The 20,795-nt window shown below is 46.8% G+C and overlaps 1 long non-coding RNA gene across 1 annotated transcript; it reads right to left on the reverse strand.

Moving 5' to 3' along the window:
* Positions 1-16,290: 16,290 nt before the first annotated feature.
* Positions 16,291-20,451, reverse strand: LOC308480288. Its single transcript, XR_013987997.1, has 2 exons — positions 20,331-20,451; positions 16,291-17,930 (listed from the first exon to the last, which is right to left on the reverse strand). It is a non-coding gene; the product is annotated as an uncharacterized lncRNA (long non-coding RNA).
* Between the last annotated feature and the right edge of the window lie 344 nt (positions 20,452-20,795).

Consider the following 20,795-nt stretch of genomic DNA (forward strand, 5'->3'; position numbering starts at 1 on the left):
TCTCTAGCATTCATCCTGCTCCACATCCGTCATTTGGCAAGCAATTTCCTTCTCAAACCAGCTAGAGAGGTGGGTATTCCTTGCTTGCTTGCTTGCTAGGTGGTTGCAGGGCTTGCTAAGAAGGGTTACCTGATAATATAAAGGTAAGAGCTCCACTAAGCATGAGAAGGGTGCCACTTCTTCCTCCACAACCACAAGCAGTCTCCAATTTTTATGAGTTGTTGTGTACAGTCATACCTCGGGATAAATATGCTTCAGGTTGAGCGCGTTCGGGTTGCACTCCGTGGCGACCCGGAAGTAACAGAGCATGTTACTTCCGGGTTTCACCGCTCGTGCATGCACAGACGGTCAAAATGACGTCACATGCATGCGCGGAAGCGGCGAAACATGACCCGTGCACGCACAGACGCGTCTTACGTTATGTTCAGGATGTGAATGGGGCTCCGGAATGGATCCTGTTCGCATCCCGAGGTACCACTGTATTAAAGGTAAAGGGACCCCTGACCATTAGGTCCAGTCGTGACCGACTCTGGGGTTGCGGCGCTCATCTTGCTTTATTGGCTGAGGGAGCCGGCATACAGCTTCCGGGTCATGTGGCCAGCAGGACTAAGCTGCTTCTGGCGAACCAGAGCAGCACATGGAAACACCGTTTACCTTCCTGCCGGAGCGGTACCTATTAATCTACTTGCACTTTGACGTGCTTTCGAGCTGCTAGGTTGGCAGGAGCAGGGACTGAGCAACGGGAGCTCACCCCGTCGCAGGGATTCGAACCGCCAACCTTCTGGGCCCAAGTCCTAGGCTCTGTGGTTTAACCCACAGCGTGGTGTGTATTAGGTGTGTGTGCAGTGTCAGACCACACCTGGAATACCATGTCCAATTTTGGGCACCACAGTTTAAGAAGGATGTTGACAAGCTGGAAGGTGTACAGAGGAGGGTGACCAAGATGATCAAGGGTCTGGATGATCAAGTCTTATGAGGAACGGTTGAAGAAGCTGGGCATATTTAGCCTGGATATTATAGCCCTCTTCAAATATCTTAAGGACTGTCACATGGAGGATGGAGCAAGCTTGTTTTCTCCTTCTCTGGAGGGTGGGACTCAAACCAATGGCTTCAAGTTACAAGAAAGAAGATTCCGACTACGATACACGATAAATCTTTATTGTCTTGACTAAACATATGAAAAAACTTTCTGATGGCAAGAACTGTTTGAAAAAAACTTTCTGATGGCAAGAACTGTGGAACGGTCTCCCTCGGGAGGTTGTGGACTCTCATTCCTTGGAGGTTTTTAAGCAGAGGTTAGATAGTTATCTGTCATGGGTGCTTTAGATGAGATTCCTGAAATGCAGGGGTTGGACTAGATGACCCTCAGAGTCCCTTCCAACTCTATGATTCTATAATAATCCTTAGAAAATATATGGTGCCATTTGCAAAGTGATTTATGTACAATATCTCCGCAATCCATGCAACAGCTCTGTGAGGTAGGTCCCCACATGAAAGGGGTGGGACAGCAATGGAGAGATAATGGTTTGTCTTTGGTGATGGGTTCAGGGCTTAATCTGCAGCAAGGCTGAGCCACTGCCTATGTTTTCCACATCTTGGCTTAATCTTGGAGCATGTGAAGTAGGAATAGATCTACTGTTTTCCGGAAGCACCTTCCCATGGCTGTTTTGCAGAGAAGCAGCGGCTACGCCAGCCTTCCCCAACCTGGTGCCCTCCAGATGCTTTGGACTACAACTCCCATCATCACTGCTTGCATGCAATCTGACAGCTGCAGCCTCTACCCACCCAACATCTCCTGCAATGCTGCGAGGGATTCTTGCGGAAGGGGGAGAGTGCGTTGCATTTCCTTTGGCCTCTGGACCTGCAGCCGTCATTGAACTGTGGCAGCACCGAGATGGTTTTGAATAAGGACCCTCATTTTCTATTCATGACTTCCCAATGCATCTGCTGAAATATTTAAACCACCAATAACACAGTAACCCCATACTAGGAAGCTGACTCACCCTCATCAGTAAAAGGCCCAGATGAGAAACAATGAAGTTGCAAGTTATCAGGGAAGGGCTGGGAGCTTTAGCAGACCGCCTGGGAGTGTGGCGCAAGGCATTAATGTGGAAGCTTCCGAATGCTCCGCAGGAAGCCAGTCAACTGCACTGGCCCAAGGTCACCCCGTGAGCTTCATGGCTGAGTGGGGATCTAAACCCTGGTCTCCCAGGTCCTAAATGTTGAGAGATTACAGTAAAGGTAAAGGGACCCCTGACCATTAGGTCCAGTCGTGACCGACTCTGGGGTTGCGGCGCTCATCTTGCTTTACTGGCCGAGGGAGCCGGCATACAGCTTCCGGGTCATGTGGCTAGCATGACTAAGCCGCTTCTGGCGAACCAGAGCAGCGCATGGAAACGCCATTTACCTTCCCGCCAGAGCGGTACCTATTTATCTACTTGCACTTTGACGTGCTTTCGAACTGCTAGGTTGGCAGGAGCAGGGACTGAACAACGGGAGCTCACCCCGTCATTGCGGGGATTCAAACCGCCGACCTTCTGATCGGCAAGTCCTAGGCTCTGTGGTTTAATCCACAGCGCCACCCACGTCCCAAATGAGAGATTATAAGTTTACGCAAACTCAAGTGTCTGGTCCCCACTGCACTGCCAGTTCTGCTGGAATCCTGCTTGTCTGACTAGTACGACACTCTAACCACTGCTCCACTATGGACTCTCTCTTAACATTTCGTGATTGGTCCTCCGCAAGGAACTTCTGCTGGCACTTTTCCGGCCTCGTTCAGAAGAGTGGTCCCTTCCTGCTAGATCTCCTTGATTGTGTCATTGACAGAGATGAGAGGAACTTTCAAGTGGGGCACAGTCAGTCTGAGGCCGGCTGTGAGTCATCCCATCTTTTTCCAGGGGCTTCACTGGTTCATTGCTTCCTCCCTCAGAGGGGAGAGGTGGTCAGCCCTGGACCATATTTTCAACTGCGTTGCTGAACTCTGAGGACGCACTTATTCTGTTTTTTGCAATCCTGAATCTGCTGACAGGCCTAATGAAGCCAGGACACGGTGTCCTGAGAAAACAATTTTACCAGGCCCTCTCTGACCCTTTTATCTCAGGCAGTCAAAACAGCTATGCAACAGAATTGTGGGATGATGGGGGAAGAGAGCTTATAGCACTGGATGCTTTTATTTCATAGGGACTTAGACTCAAGGACTACAACATCCTCCTCCCAGAGCTTTAGGGGTCCAACTCACCCTTACAAAACGGCCGTCTCCTATGATTTCCAAACTTCCCTTCAAGGCGATATATCCCAGGGAGGTTTGCACACATATATAGTTAAAGCATCAAATATACACAATAAAACCATCAACGTTTTAAGATTTAAAACCAAATCAAAGTTTTCCCATTCAAAGCAATCCAGACATATAATAATAATAATAATAATGATAATAATAATAATAATAATTTAATTATACCCCGCCCATCTGGCTGGGTTTCTCCAGCCACTCTGGGCGGCTTCCAACTGAATATTAAAATACAGTACTCCATCAAACATTAAAAGCTTCCCTAAACAGGGCTGCCTTCAGATGTCTTCTAAAAGTCTGATAGTTGTTTCTCTCTTTGACATCTGGTGGGAGGGCGTTCCACAGGGCAGGGGCCACTACTGAGAAGGCCCTGTGCCTGCTTCCCTGTAACTTGGCTTCTCGCAGCGAGGAAACCACCAGAAGGCCCTCGGCGCTGGACTTCAGCGTCCGGGCAAAACGATGGGGGTGGAGACGCTCCTTCAGGTCTACTGGGCCGAGGCCATTTAGGGCTCTAAAGGTCAACACCTTGAATTGTGCTCAGAGACGTACTGGGAGCCCATGTTAGATGCCCATGAGCTCTAGTGTTACAAGAGAGGGAGAAAAACTGTTCCATGACCGACTGATGTAGATCACAATCTCTCTGAGGGCGTAGTAAACAGCTACAAGGAGTAGCATTGTGTCTCTTGTACTAGCTGCCCAAATGCTCCAGGATAGCTTACAAGAAGGGAATGAAGGCAACACACATACACAAACATGGCTTGCCCCTCTGCACGACCCTTCCCTGCTCTCCCAGAAAGTGCTCTTTGGAACATGTTTTGTCATTTCTTTTTTTACGAGGGGGTGTGGGGAGAACCCTACGAACAGTGCCACTCAGAACCACCATATTCCGTGGGAATTTTCCCTTTCACTTCCGCCAAATATGGATTGTAACACTAGCTATCAAAGAATCTCCACTTCCAATTTGAATTGGAAAAGTTTGAAAATATGGACTTGTTGTTTAGTCGTTTAGTCGTGTCTGACTCTTCGTGACCCCATGGACCAGAGCACCAGAAAATATGGACAATGCCTGGTAAAAACTGGGAAGCCAGAGGGGGGAGAGGCAGACTGATTGCCCCCCCCCCCGAATTGCTTCCTGCAGCTCCTCGCTCTTCTTTAATAGCCAGCAGAAGCAGAATGCACTAGGCAAAGGACCATGCACATCTGCATAATTTATTCAAACTGCAGAATTAGCATCCCTTTGTGCGGAATTAGGAGGAGGGCTTGGTGCAGAGAACACTCAGCTTCGTTTGCAATACTTTGCACGAGGGCTTAATGAGGAAGGGTACTTTTGGACTCAATTTTTCTAAGCCCAGTGCTTCATTCACTGGACTGACTACACAGTCTCACGGGTGAAAGGTTGCTTTCGAGCTGGTCCAGAAATCAGGCTCTCACCCCCTCACCCCCAGCAAACAATGAAGGATGTTTTGGATCAGATTGCCAAGTGCTGAACTTCTGCTCAACGAAAACGGGGAAAGAGATCTCAGCGAATTCTTGGTGTGCCTATTCCTTGGGCAACCTAAGCATTGGGAATTGCAGGGCACAGCACTCATTTGCAGCACCGTCTCACTGGCGCATCCTGTTGCTTGTCAGTGTGGCATCTCTAGCTAACTAGAACAAATAGCCTTATGTGATTATGACCCATAATCTTCCAATTTAGAGGTAATCTTTCAGAAGAGATTATATCCAAACAAAACTGTATTGTTACTGCTTTGGGAGTACCTGTTGCCTTGCGCTATTTGACGGGCAATGGGGACATATCCTGGCTGGCTGTCATCCTGTGTTAAGGATAATGGATAGGTATTTTCAGGAACAAGGGTAGCCTAAGCCTGGCACTGAATCCACTGTGGTGGAATTAGAAAATGGCAGAAGGAGTCTTGCAAAGTCCAGATTTTTTTTAAAGTTCTTATTGCTGAGAGGGAATTAAGGAGAATTGGGATTCTCAAGACTAAGCTTTTGGTTTTCTTTCTAGGATTTGTAGTGCCTTTCAGGTACACAGCCTCCCAAAGTGGTTTACAAAAAGATTTTAAAATGACATTCAAGTTTCTAGTCCTTATGGGTATGAAGATGAGCTTGAAAGTGAGTGGCCAATACTTTCTTTTCTCAGAGATCAAAGAGGTAGGAGGAGGAGACTTCTAGTGGCTGGGATGCATGTGCAGCTTCAGGGTCACGCAGAGCTCTCTGCCCCTTCCCAAAGCCAAATAAATTATGCAAAATAGAAGAATAAGCTATGCAAATTTTAAAAAAAACAACCCACACATTCAGGCTGCAGAATTTCCTTGCTCCCTTCCTTTCCTTGCACTTCAGAATGTTGTTTGATGCACACAGCTCTGCCTATAATTCAGATGGCGTTTGCCCCAGGATCATAACTTCAGGACTACTGCAGCCTCTTTAACGTAGAAGAATGATGGCTTTTGGCAAAGCTAGTCTTTGTCTCCCTTTTCCATTTCCTCCAGAGGAAGGAATGATAAGTTTTTCAGCTGATGCTTAGAGACACTCAGGATGAGTGATAAAAGCTTTCTTCAGGTGGGTGGTTAAGGACCTGCCTTTGAGAATCCTTGTGTGCTGCTCCTTCTCTTCCTTATAGATGAAGACAACTTCATTTAGCAGGAGAGGCCTGTGCCTTTCCATCGAGAGGATGGCTTGTTGAAACAGAAGGCCTCCTTGACCTTTTGGCTTGGCCCAGATCAGACGTGAACGTGGCAGTGGGCAGTTGTATGATTCATGCCCCGTGGATCTTTTGTGACTGCACGATACCACTACACGTGAACAGTCTTTGTTTTGGGAAACGGAACTCCTCTCCAGGCTCTCGGCGATTATTCTGAACATAGTAAGTTCCTAGACCTCATGGAGCCTTATGGGAAAAGGCACAGTGACGGTCTGAGATTATACAAAAAGAAAAATAAATGTTCTCCTTTTCTTTCTCTTTTCCTCTTTTTGGTTTGGGTTTTTATTGAGATTCTTTTATCTTTAATGTTCTAAAAAGATATTGGATATTAACTTTTGTATATCTTTTCAAACTTTATTAAAATAAAATAAAGGGAAATGTGCAGAGGGAAATGTTTGACCCCTTTGCCCTAGGTACTAGTAAATGCGTGTCCCTTCAAATGAAACTTTAGTCCTTTGTTCCTTACAATCCTGTTTGAGCCTCACCTTCTTCCCAGAATTGATCTCTCCTTGTCCTTCCCATCTGTGTTTTGCTTCTTGCTCACTTGTCCTCTCAAATTAAGGACCCAGCATTGCAGGTGTTCGACTAGATTACCCTTTGTGTCCCTTTCAACCCTACAATCCTATGTTTCTATAAGCCAACTAGGCAGTGGTGTCCATCATATTGCCTCTTTGCCTTGGGCATCCCACAAACAGAGCCTGTGATGGGATGATGAGCTGCTTGTGCGTAAAATCGTATCCCCTCAGAGTTTGTTCAAGTCCACAAACCTCTGTCTGTGACGGAGCCCCTCAGACATGGCTCCTCTAGTCACTAGCAGATTCCGACAGTGGTTGCTTTCGGAATCGCTTCCAACATAAAAGCTCCTTAACGGAAACACGTCTTCTGGACTCTCTGCGTGACAGTTTCCGGCGAGGAGTGGGTGTCCCTACAGGAGGTCCTGAAACCTCCCCACTGTTTTCGCTGGAAGTGTCTCTGAGCCATCCCTCCAGCTCACTTTCCCTCAGCTCAGCTCCTCTCCCCCTACTGGTTCCCTCTTCAGCTGCTGAGTCTCTCCCAACCTGTGTGAGCCCTTTCACCTCCCTTCCTTCCGATGGCAGTTCCCTGACAGAGCCCAAAGCTTTTCAGGTTGAAATATCCACTCTATGAACTGGAAAATCTGCACCCTACTCTTCTATGGGTGCACACCAGGTGAACTACTTGCTCAGAAAGGAATGGAAATGATTCTGCACAGTACGATCACATCTTACGCATGTTTAGCTTGCGAAATTTCAACCATACACAGTTGAAGGCAGGCTGGTTGAAATTGTGCAAGTTGAACCCAAGCAAGGTGGGTTACCCAGCCTCTGGGATGCTCATGTGAGATCTTGCAGGAAACCCAGATAGCCATGCGAGATCTCACATGAGCACCGCAGAACTGAGTATATGCCATTTTATTGGGTCATGATGAAAGGCTGTTCCCTGAAATTAAGAGAGGATACAGGGTGGACTCTTGGTTCATCTAAAATGAGGATGCTTCCCCCAGGGATTCAAGGGGGATGTTGAGCTTCATCGGGTCCTCTGATTTATTTGTCTTATGAAATCTACAGACCATTCTGTATACTAGGTAAAGGTAAAGGGACCCCTGATCATTAGGTCCAGTCGTGGCCGACTCTGGGGTTGCGGCGCTCATCTTGCTTTATTGGCCGAGAGAGCCGGCGTACAGCTTCCGGGTCATGTGGCCAGCATGACTAAGCCGCTCCTGGCGAACCAGAGCAGCGCACGGAAACGCCATTTACCTCCCCGCCGGAGTGGTACCTATTTATCTACTTGCACTTTGCCGTGCTTTCGAACTGCTAGGTTGGCAGGAGCTGGGACCGAGCAACGGGAGCTCAACCCGTTGCGGGGATTCGAACCACCGACCTTCTGATCGGCAAGTCCTAGGCTCTGTGGTTTAGCCCACAGCACCGAGCCGTTCACAAAAAAACGAAGCACAAGGCAGAAATTATATGCCAAAGTAAATAGAGTTAAAATGACAGGTAAACACTATGAAATGGTCAACAGACAACCATTAAAATGTTCTTTCTAGAAGAGGCTGAGGGTTTTGTTTTATTTTTAAGTCTTAAGCATATATCTGAAATAATGGATTGTCAGAGCATGCCTTGTACTATAGATAATAATGAATTGTCCATTAAAGGGACCAAAATACTGAAAGCCCGAGTTTCTCATGCCATGTCACCACTGCTTGGAAAGTCTCCCATTTTGAAGGGTTCAGGATTTCAAGCAGCCTTTGCCAAGCAGTCAGCTGGGGAGAGACTGATGGCTGAGACTTCCTTTTTTCGGACCAAAATTATTTCCAATTACCTCCGCTGCTGATGACAGAGGACTGGACGGAACCTTCTTCAAATGCACCTGCTTCTCCCTCCCCCTTCCCCTCCGGTCCCCACTTGACCCTCGGAAATCTGTGGGTGACGTGGAACGGTATGATTTTAATCAGGAGAAGCAGGGCTGGAATGGCAGGGGAAGGGGATAATAATGACTGCTCCGTAGCAGCTTTATGCAGGGGGGGGAAAGGCTCACGAGGCACTTCTGGAATGCTAAATTGCCTCTGACAAATTGCATGGCAGTCAACAGCTGCTAAAAAGGGAGATGAAGGGGGACGAATGGCTCAGGGGGATCCAGGGCGGGAGGGAGAGAGCCAGGCCTGGTTACGCAGAGCACGATCTGATGGCTCCCTGGTGGTGCAGGGAAGCCAATTGCCAAATCATTCAGGGGGCTGAAGGGTGAATCTCGGCAGGATTAGGGTCAGAGGTGGGGCTGTCCCCATATCTCCTCCGGCAACATTATCGCAGGACTGAGTAGCATCAGTGAGGCGATCGAGGGTTCCTATTCCAAATGAGACACCTCCATTCTCACACAGGACTTCACTTGAAAATAATAATAATAATAATAATAATAATAATAATAATATATACCCCGCCCCATCCGGTTGGGTTTCCCCAGACACTCTGGGCGGCTTCCAACTGAATATTAAAAACACAATACAGCATCAAACATTAAAAGCTTCCCTAAACAGGGCTGCCTTCAGATGTCTTCTAAAAGTCAGATAGCAGCTTATTTCCTTGACATTTGATGGGAGGGCATTCCACAGGGCAGGCGCCACCACCAAGAAGGCCCTCTGCCTGGTTCCCTGTAACCTCACTTCTCGTAGTGAGGGAACCACCAGAATATGGTTACCAGATCTTTTTCAATGAATCTGGGGAGTAGAAACAGCAAGTTAGTAGTGGGGATTGTGAGGCAAAAGACCCTGGGCCCAAGCATACATGCATATCGTATAAACATGCAAAGCCCTTCTTTCGCACCCTGTGAAACATAAATGCACAGAATTTTAAAAAAACTGGGCAACAGCGCACCGCCCACCCGCAACTCCCGAGCCTCCCCCAATCAGTCAAAACAAAGGGGGCAGGGGGCAGGAGATCTGTACTGCCGGACGTCCCTGGTTCCCCTTTGGCAGCGGCAGCCTCAGCAGCCCGGAGCCAGCCTGGTAGCGCAGTTGGCTCTGACTGGCTTCAGGAGCAAGACACATCATATGCGGACTTCCTGAAAGGAAAAATGGTGGACGCCATGGCAGCGAGCTGCTCCTGAAGCCAGCCAGAGCCAATTGTGCTACCAGGCTGGCTCCAGGCTGCTGAGGCTGCCACTGTCACGTTTCCCGGGGACAGATTTGCAAATCTGGGGACATTACGGGGACGGAATTTGTCCGGGGACAGATTTGCAAATCCGGGGACTGTCCCCAGAAATCGGAGACGTCTGGTAACCCTACACCAGAAGGCCCTCGGTACTGGACCTGGGGTGGAGACGCTCCTTCAGGTATACTGGGCCGAGGCCATTTAGGGCTTTCAAGGTCAGCACCAACACTTTGAATTGTGCTCAGAAACGTACTGGGAGCCAGTGTAGGTCTTTCAGGACCAGTGTTACATGGTCTCAGTGGCCACTCCTACAATGTGCACACGGGAACACTGAAGAAGCTGCCGTATGATTAGTCAGACCATTGTTCCATCTTGCTCAGTACTGCCTACACTGACTGGAAGCAGTGGCTCTCCAGGATTTCAGGCAGGAATCTCTCTAAACCCTACTTGGAGATGCCAGTGGCGATTAAACCTGAAACCTTCTGGTTGCAAGGTAGATGCTCTCATCACTGAGCTACGCCCACTCCCGAAGAGGGCATGGGGATTGAACTGGACACCAGGCACCACAGCAGAGATTCCACACCACCCTTCCCTGTGCTCTTTACGCATTGACTGAAGCATAAAGGGCTTTTGCCTCTGGAAGCTCACGCCACCGGTTTGGGGCAGCCGTCTGCATGGCTAACCATCTGCAAATACCGTCCCCTTGATGCTGGTTTCCCGACTTCTCGGCAGCCCAGGGGAAAAGTACGCCAGCCCTTTGCTGCGAACTGCAGCTAGCAAAGTGTGTGTGTGTGTGTGTGTGTGTGAGAGAGAGAGAGAGAGAGAGAGGAGGGCGCTTCCAGCAGTGATAAAATGCCAGCGCCAAGCCAGTCCTTGAAACATCAGCAGAACAGCCAGATTTACCATTGGCAGGCTGTCAATGAGGGATGAATGGAAACAAGAAGCAATTTGTCACCGTCAGGCCTCTCCAAAAATGCCGGCAGGAAGGGAAGAAGCTGGGAGTGTGAGCCTGAGGGCCAGGGGAACAGCCCTAATGCATCACAGGCTAACTAGCCCAGTATATTACGGTCCCGGACAAAGGAAGTGTGTAATAGCCTCCTTGGCCATTAATACGGCACTTGTGAGCGCCTGTCGATCATGATCTAATTGTGTTTTCTGTTAAAAATGCATGAGGGCCTGAGCTCCAGTAGCCACAGAAGGGCTGATGGGACTGAGCAGGGCAGCAGCTGGGAGGCTGGAGCTTAAACAGCCCCTCCTGTTAGTTAATGTTCAAATTAGCACCCGTCCTGTCTAAGGAGTCATAGAGACCCCTTTGAGGTGCGTGAGCCCCACAGAACAGCAAGAAGATCATCACACGAGGGAGTGACATGAAGGCTCTATAGATCGCGTGCCTCTTGCAAATCCCAAGTGAGCGTGCAACAAAGGCTTCACGCCACCCCCTTGTATGGCGACGAGCTCATGATGTGAAAAATTAGCCTTTTATCGCACACCCGAGACAACCGGTTTTGCCTCCGCCACTTCCAAGGCTGCAGAGAGGAGACGTGAGTCACCGTCCATTCCCCTGCCCTTCTGTCACCCGTGCCTCCTGTCCCAGCCAATTTTTAAAGAGAAAGGGAGAAAGATGGCAGGCCAAGGAGCCATCGAGTCTACGCTGTCTCTGGTGGAGGCCAGCCAGCTGCCCCCAGGAAACTCTTAAGCAGCAGCGAAATGGATAGAGCTGCTGTTGGCTTGGCCATCAGTGCAACTCGGGGGCAATCAAAGATGTGCTACCCATTCCGCTTCTTGCTATTGCAGCAAAGAGCCATTGCAAAGACCTCCATGCGCCTGTTTTAGCAAGGCTTTCTTAAAAGCCCTCTGAGCTAATGGTGACCATGTGAGAGAAGCTCTGCTGGGTCAGACCAAAAGACTTTCTAGTGCATCACCTGGTGGCCCACAGCAGCTCCCAAGATGCCTCTGGGAAGCTCAGAAGCAGGCCATGAGGGCAACTGTCCTCTCCTGCCTCTGTTTCCTGGAGACGGTATATGACCATTGTGACTTGAAGCCACTGATAGACTTCTCCTCCATGAATTTGTCAAATCCCTTTGAAAGCCACCTTATGTCCATGACCGGCACCTGACAGGGAGCTAGTGTGATGTAGTGGTTTAAGTGTTGAACTGTGACCTGGGACACCAGGGTTCAAATTCAGCTATGAAGCTCAGTGAGTGATCTTGGGCCACTCGTTCACTCTCAGCCTAGCCTACCTCACAGGCCGTTGTGAGGATAAAATAAAAAGGGAGGAGAACCATGTGTTTCACGTCACCTTGAGTTCCTTGGCGGAAAGATGGTAATTGTGATAATAATAATGTCGCTGGGTGTGGAGGACTCATAACAACAACAACAGCAACAACACCCTGCCCATCTGGCTGGGTTGTCCCAGCCACTCTGGGAGGCTTCCAACACATATAAAAACACAACAGAACATCAAACATTAAAAACCTCCTGACTGATAGAGGGCTGTCTTCAGATGTCTTCTAAAAGTTGCGTAGTTCTTTATCTCCTTGACATCTGATGGGAGAGCGTTCCACAGGGAGGGTGCCACCACCAAGAAGGCCCTCTGCCTGGTTCCCTGTAACTTCTTGCAGTGAACTTAACTTCATGAGTTAAGCCAAAGACATCACTTGAGAAACATGTTCGAACGAGGGATTTGAAGCGCTGGTGGAGAGCTCTCTCCTCTACCATCTCCCCAAATGAGTTCTCTTAACCCATGCTGCCAGCCCACTGGATTTCCAGTGTAAGAGTCCACTAACACCACACACACACACACCCCTTTGGTCAGATCCAATTTCCTAGCTCCAAATGTCAGTCCGTGTGTCAAGACTGCAAAACTGGCTTGCAGGCAGACGTCTATCTGGGAGGACAGCCCAGCTGAGTTGTGGCAGGATCAGGTGTGGCCAAACTGTCAGGGAAGATTAGGGTGCTATTCCTAGCAGGAGCACAGCTGCACAGCAACAGGGCTGGCCATTGGCGGATCGTCCATGCCGGCTGAATACAAACAAGCAGCAATTTGTCATCATCTCTCTGCAAAACGCAAGCTAAGGGTGTGTGGGTAAAGAAGGGATGCTTCACACACTACGTTGCAACAAACTGAGTTTGCCGGGTAGTGGACACTCAGCGGTGAGCCCCAGCCAATCTGCTTGTGCAAGTCCAGCATCAGCAAATACGTGTGGGTCGCATTCATGGTTCATTTGTGGCACACACAAAAACATGTACTTATAGGGAAGTAGCCAGGTTAGTCGTGAAGTAATCCTAAAGCCAGCATGAGCTGGGGAAGGATCTGGTCCAGGTAGAAGTCTCTTTAGGACAGAACTCGTTTTCACAAGCGGCACCAAGGGCGTGGGGGAAATTTTGCTGCTGCTGCTGGAAGATCTGAGGCTCCCAGTCAGAACACTGGAAGAAAGTGTTTGTGGGGAGTCCTTAGCCCCAGGGCTATTATGTTTGTCGGCAGGGAGGTGGGCAGGTGGGGATGGGAAGCCTTTGGGGGCCAGATGTATTTCTGGTCTTCCAGGTACCTGCTGCTAGTCTGCAGGCTCTCTGGGAGAAGTTTGACCCTGAATGCTGAAGCCTGGTTCCTGAATGACAGAGAACCTTGTCTTGCTTTCCTCAGAATAATTCTGTGTGGGCGGCAGGTGTTGCTTGTCTGCAGAAGGCCAGCACTAACAAATGCTCTACTTTTAAGGCAGCCGTTCTCAAGCCTTTTCTTTTACTAAGGGTGACATGTAGCTGGCAGAATCCTGCCTTTGTTCTCGCAGACAGATCCCACTTTCCCTTGGCTGCCGGCAGAGGCAAGAGCAGTCTGTGCTTGGGCCAGAGAATGAAATCTGATCTCATTGGCTGCACCGCTCTCTCCAGTAGTCTCTCAGCGATGTACTGCTAAGCCAAAACGCAAGGAGGCAACCCCCTTCTCTTGTAATGAGCCCATCTGTTTGACATGGGTGGATTGTTACAAAGAGAAAGAGAGAGAGAGAGCAAGCATCAGAGTGCATCACCCAGGAGAAGGTGGCAACGAAGCAGTGGGAATTGAGTATGACAAAGCATGCATTATTTAGAGGCGTGTGGATCCGTGCGTGTGTGCAAAAGGGACAACTTTCAGGTGCCAACCTTTCGCACGCTTAACTTGATGCAGTGGGACTTAGGTCTAAGTAGATGTCCGTGGGACTGCATTGCCAAAGGCGGACCTGCAACAAATGGTTTCTCGCGTACACGGCTGAAATTGCTACCACGACATGTGGCGGCGGCTTTAAAGCGGGGTTAGTTAGACATACTCATGCGGGACAGATGGAACCTCAGTGTTCAGAAGCAACGTATCTCCGAACACCACTTGCTTGGGGTGGCGTGCAAAGAGTGAGGAACAGCTGTTTATTTCCAGCAAACAGGTTGCTCAGCTGGATGGACTTTTGGTCTGATTCAGCCGTACTCTTCTTATAGAGCTGGACAATGGCTGTTAACGGCTTCACTCAACGGTCTCCTGGGGATGGAATCTTAGAATTGTAGAGCTGTGGGAAGGACCCCAAGGGTCATCTAGTCCAACCCCCTTCCAATCTCCCCTGGATTTCTACTCCTGATTTATTTATTGGGCTGGACGGTGCATGGGGACACCATAGGGGATACAGCAATTTATTTCCAAACTCTTTCCATTTCCACTCTGCTCTTCCTCTCTTTCCCTCCAAGTTTCAATTAAGTTATGCTGCCATTTCAGTGCTCAACATCGCTTTACGTATTTTGGGTGTGACCTGCCAGCCAGCTAGATGGTGTCGGCTTTTCAATGCATGGTGTGGCCACTGCCATTTCATCCAGAGCTAGTCGCCCACAGCTTTCAGCTGTGTGGTGGAAATCACCAGATTTGAAATATGACTTCTAAAGTCAAGGTGCCATTTCAAATTTCAGTTTGGGCAAGGCGCAAAGATTTCAGCGGAGATGAGTAAAATGCTTCACCAGTGTCCAAAGGCCTGTTCTTGGGTCTGTTCAAGATTAAACTGCAAAACGTACTTATAAAAGCTGTGTATTTTAGAAGCATTTACTGTGGTTCTTTGTTTAAGAGATTAATACTTCGCCCGTCAGTCAAATGGCCAGAGCTGCTTGCAAAACAGCACAACACAATAAAACACATTAGGGACATACAAAAAAAATAAAAGGAATGCATAAGAACCTGTACCAAAAGCTGTGCCAATGTTACAAACGAAATCAAGCAAGGGATTTTCTGCTTTGCAATATATACCTAATAGAGCAGCCCATTTAATGGTGAATTACAATTGCCACTACTTTTCTTTGCAAGCCAGTGTGGCGATGTGACAGGCGGAGAATTGGACTTGGACCAAGGAGATGTGGCTTCATGCTCCTGCTTGGTTCATGAAGTTTATGGGGCACAGCCCTCCCCAAGCTGGTGCCCTCCAAATGTTTTGAACTGTGGCTCCCATCAGGCCACGCCAGCAAAGTCATACGATGCTGAGCTAGATGGGAGCTGCAGTCCATAACACCTGCAGGCCACCAGGTTTGTGAAGGCTGCCATAGGTGGAACTTGGTCCAATCGCTACCCCATGGATGCTTCCTTTCACTCCTTGGGGGAAGGGTGGGGTGCAAATGTGACTCAGGATGAGACTTGCCACCACTAGGCTTATCCCAAGCCACAGAGGGGTTCTCTATTCTGAGAATCATTGGCATCGTTCCTAACACAATGTTCCTAACCCTTCTCTAGGGCTTCTTCGCCTGTTGCCCCATAGCAAAAGAACTTGGTGTCAGCCATGATGCAAATACGAGCTCTAAGCGTGCATAATGCAGTTTCAGAACTCAGGCAGCAGCTAAAGCCAAGAGCTTGCAATCTCCTAATGACAATTGGCTGGCTTTCTGGCAGGGACGAGTCTCCGCGAAGCCACAATTTCTCACTTTTATTGCTTTTGTGCATTTAGCAGATGCCTCTCATGAACCAAGTGCCCCTGTTTAATTACATTAACGTAATCTAGGACTTCATGCAGCAGAGTTGCCAGTTCATCAAAAGTTCTGCTGACTCGTTTCCACAGAAATAGCCATCCTCCCTTCACCGCCACTTCAGGCTGCCAAATATTCAGAGGCCGCTTCTGCGGCAAATAATCCATCACAGGGTATCCTGGCAAGAGAAGGAAGTCAATGGAAGAATGGGGCAAGGAAGAATGGGGCAAAGTATGCGTGTGAGAGAGAAATGGGGAGAGAGAAAGAAAGAAAGAAAGAAAGAAAGAAAGAAAGAAAGAGAGAGAGAGAGAGAGAGAGAGAGAGAGAAAGAAAGAGAGAGAGAGAGAGAGAGAGAGAGAGAGAGATGGAAACAATTTACTTTATTTATTTATTATTGAATTTATATCCCACCTTTCCTCCTAAGGAGCTCAAGACTGCGGACACTGATCTCATCTCCGTATTATATTCACAACAACTTTGTGAACTTTGGGTTAGGCTGTGAGCTGGTGACTGGCCCAGGATTACCCAGTCACCTTCATGAACCTTTGCTCCCAGCCAGGGACTTGAACCCTGGTCTCTCAAGATTAAAATTTGTAAGCCCCTCACACATTTGCCTAAAATAAAATAAAATAAAATAAAATAAAATAAAATAAATTGTCCTGTTTTTCCCCCATTTGGGCCAGCAAAGTGAAGTGAATAAATATATGTTTTTGGAGGCCAGAAGGCTGGATTTAAATTTCTGCTCAGTCATAAAGTGGATAAATGTGGTTAAGATTTGCAAAGTACTTTCTTCACTGAAAGCTGCTACTGAAATTATAAACCACAGACTCACCAAGTTGGGAAAGTGCATCTCACCCGACACTCTGCTGCAACAAAGCAGCACCCATGCAATCCAGGACAAAGCAAATCGCTGTTGAGAGCGCGAATGCGCGGTGCGTCATGGTACAAGCAATGCAGTTCTACACGACTACAGGGGGATCAAATCCTACAGGAGAAAGGGAGAGGCAAATGGTCACCTTTCCATGGGACTGGTTGGGAAATGTCCTTCCTATCTCTCTACTACCCCAGTTAGACAGTAACCCACCCACTCAATAAATCCCTGGGTAGCAACTAAATTCTAAAAGGGACCACCGGATGGCCACTTTCCCCAAATCCGAACATTTGTTCCCCATTCCCTTCTATGTCCAGGCCCTGATTTCAGAGCCCTCCATGACCTCACTGCAACTTACCTTTCTTTTTCCTTCTTTCTTTTATATAATTTTTATTAAATTTTCTGTTTTACAATTTAGAATACTCATTTAAACATAATTAAATTATCAGTGACTTCCCTTCTTCTCTTTCCATGGTTCATTTTACATATCCCAAATCCCTGCATATTTTACATAAACCAAACCATTCAGTATTCCATTATTACATCCATCAAAACTTATTTACACTTTTGAATTTATCTTAATGCTGCCAACATTTTCAAGTGTACACAGTTCAATAAACATTTCCCAATCTTCTCTAAACGTTATGTTCTTCTTATTCTTATTCTAGATGTTAAGTCTGCAAGCTGCGCACATTCCATCAGCTTAAGTTGCCATTGTTCTTTAGTTGGGACCTCGCTTGTTTTCCATTTTGAGGCTAACAAAACACGGGTCGCAGTAGTGGCATTGAAGCAATGATTCTTCAACATCAACTTCGTTGGACTGGTCATGTTGTGCGGATGCCTGATGATCATCTTCCAAAGCAACTACTCTATTCTGAACTTAAAAATGAAAAGTGTAATGCTGGTGGTCAACAAAAGAGGTTTAAAGACCCACTCAAGACAAATCTTTAAAAATGTAGTATAAACACCAACAATTGGGAAACATTGGCCTGCAAGCGCTCCAATTGGAGAACAGCCTTTACCAAAGGTGTCCTGGGCTTTGAAGACACTCGAACTCAGGACGCAAGGCAGAAATGTGCTAAGAGGAAGGCACACTTAGCAAATCCATGCTGAGATCAACTCCCGCCTGGAAACTAATGTCCCCACTGAGGAAGGACGTGTGGATCCAGAATTGGCCTCCACAGTCACTTATGGACTCATTGTTAAAACCGTTATGGAAGACAATCTTACCCGGCTACGAGTGATCGCCAAAGAAGAAATACATAAATAACCAACTTACCTTTCTGCCCTTTATTCTTCCAAAGCTCCCAGGCAGTTCCTCTAGTTTTGTTCCTGCAGTTCTGCCCCCTTCAACTGGTCTCTTACATGTTGTAAACAAAATCTGCTCCTTTTCCCTTATGGGGTATCCAAGAGCCCCTATAGAGTCCTTAAGCGGGTTCCCTATTGGTAGGAGGAAATAACAGAGGCCAACCAGAGAACACTGAGAAGCAAAGCAACTTGTAAGCCTGATTTTTATTACACTGTTGCAACAGGGTCCTCACTCACCACACGAAGGAGGGAGAAGGAACCCAGAACAATGGCGTGCAAGCCCTCATACAGTGGTACCTCGGGTTAAGAACTTAATTCGTTCCGGAGGTCTGTTCTTAACCTGAAACTGTTCTTAACCTGAAGCACCACTTTAGCTAATCGGGCCTCCTGCTGCCGCTGCGCCACCGCTGCACGATTTCTGTTCTCATCCTGAAGCAAAGTTCTTAACCTGAGGTAGTATTTCTGGGTTAGAGGAGTTTGTAACCTGAAGCGTCTGTAACCTGAAGCATATGTAACCTGAGGTACCACTGTATACCGTACTTTCGAAATTGCCACCCTGTAGCTCAAGGCCACCCTTCAATACATACATACATCACTGAAGGAGCGGTCTACAGCAGAAATCCTGCCTGCCAGGATACCTCATAATGGTCACTGATTGCATTACCTGGGCAGCCTGGCCATTCTTTTGTGATGGTAAATACTTGGTTCCTGAATCCAGGTCACAGGCTCACCCTATTCATACACAGATACGCCCTTAAGACACAGATAGGTAGCCGTGTTGGTCTGCCATAGTCAAAATAAAAAAAATCCTTCCAGTAGCACCTTTAAGACCAACTAAGTTAGTTCTTGGTATGAGCTTTCGTGTGCAAGCACACTTCTTCAGATACACTGGATACACGCAGATACACGCAGTGTATCTGAAGAAGTGTGCTTGCACACGAAAGCTCATACCAAGAACTAACTTAGTTGGTCTTAAAGGTGCTACTGGAAGGATTTTTTTTATTTTGCCCTTAAGACAGGATTTGTGAGCAAAGAGACAATGGGGAAACAATGCAGAGAAACATTTGAGGTCAATTTGGGAGAGTCAAAATGGTTTCAGGACTGTCTTCCTGTACTGTTTCAGACATGTGGTTTATATATTTATGTATGTGTTTGCCCTGCACATTTATGAACATTTAATTTATATATTGAACTGATTTTATAATGAATTGATTTTAGAATGTTGTATTATTTTACTGTTGCTAGCCGCTCTGAGCCCAGCTTTGGTTGGGGAGGGTGGGATATAAATAAATTATTATTATTATTATTATTATTATTATTATTAATATTTGAGACCTTAAATTCTTATAACATATGTAATTCTGAGCATGCTCCCTGGCTGCTCCAAACGCTCTCTAGAGGTCCTCCCCTCTTCCTTCAGACCCCTGCTCAAAAGCCACCCCCTTTAAATCCTATGAAGGTTTACGTGTCTACTCAGAAGCCAGTCCTAGTGAATTCAGTGTAGAGCTTGCTCCCAGGTAAGGGGCTGCAGCCTTGGTCTTGCAGTGGGTCCGGCTGGAGAGCCATCGTGGTGCAATAGCGTCAGACTACCAGGACCTGGAGGAAAACCAGGGCTCAAATTCCCCACTTAAGCTCACTGGGGGCTGTTGTGTGTGGATAACATGGGTGCTGACTCAGTGGCAGGCCTTTTTGGGAAATGCCGCCGCCAATCATACCCAGAAAACACCTTCTTTCTTTTTAAAATAGTTTTTATTGGGTTGTACATTTTTATCACAATCACATCATAACAAATACTACCAAACTGTATTCCCCATCCCCCCCCCCCGACTTCCATCAACTTCCCTTTCTGGGTTTCTTTTACGTCTAAACTTCCCCTGCTTGCAATACTTACTTCAAAATTGCAAACCCCTTTTTTTCATGGTGTTCAGGACAATAAGCATTTAAAATAAAAATAAAGAGTTCTTTTAGCTGTGGGATTTGTGCATTACACTGTTTGTATTATTAGGCTGTCCATCAGTTTGTTTTTAGGGTATTCTGCTTTTATTCTGTTTTTTTATCACCGATGTTCTGTAATGTAAATATATATATATATATATATAAATGTCCAGTAGCATCTTAGAGACCAACGAAATTTGTTCTTGGTATGAGCTTTTGGTGCATGCACACCTCTTCAGACACAAGCATGCATGCACACAAAAGCTCATACCAAGAACAAACTTAGTTGGTCTCTAAGGTGCTACTGGACATTTTAAAATATTTGTTAATATATTTCTACTGCGTCAAACCAACATGGCTGCCTACCTGGTTCTCTAATTTGTTTTTTTAATGTTGTACACCACCCTGGGATCTTCTGATAGAGGGCGGTATATAAATTTTATTGATAATAAATAAATAAATTATGATGACGGTTGATGATGATGATGTCAGGCAAGTTCTGCTTGCATTTTCAGCGCAAATGCACAGTTGCAATTCTTGTGCTGTTTTCATTACTGCTTTTTACTTGCTGCTTTAAAAAGAAAAGAAAATACAAACCAACAAGCCACGGGGCGGGGAGAGGCACAAATGCCCCACTTTGGACTATATGGAACTGGCGGAAATGACTGGCAGAATCCGTGACCAGGGAGAAGAGTCGGTGGAGGAAGATTGGAAGAAATTCAAAGACTATCTGCAGAAACATTGCAAAATTAAAGAATGTTAGAGTGATGTTGGATTGAAAATAAGTGGTTTCTAGCTATACAGGCTTTAAAGTTATATATAGATCAAGATTAAGGACTAGGGTTAAAAAAGTTAAAGGAAATGGAAATTTGGTTTTTAAGAGGTAAAAATTTAATGTTATATTATATTAAGATTAAGGATTGGGATTAAAAAAGAGGGAAAGAAATTGCTGGACAAACAAATTGAACTGGAATACAAAAGAGGGAGGTATGAGGAGGTCCAGAAAATAAGTAAATTTAAAAATGGTGATGAAAAGGTGGTATTGTTTTTAACTGTTTTCTT

Source organism: Podarcis pityusensis (genome assembly GCF_964106645.2).
Source record: "Podarcis pityusensis genome assembly, chromosome: 6".
Lineage (NCBI taxonomy): Eukaryota > Metazoa > Chordata > Lepidosauria > Squamata > Lacertidae > Podarcis > Podarcis pityusensis.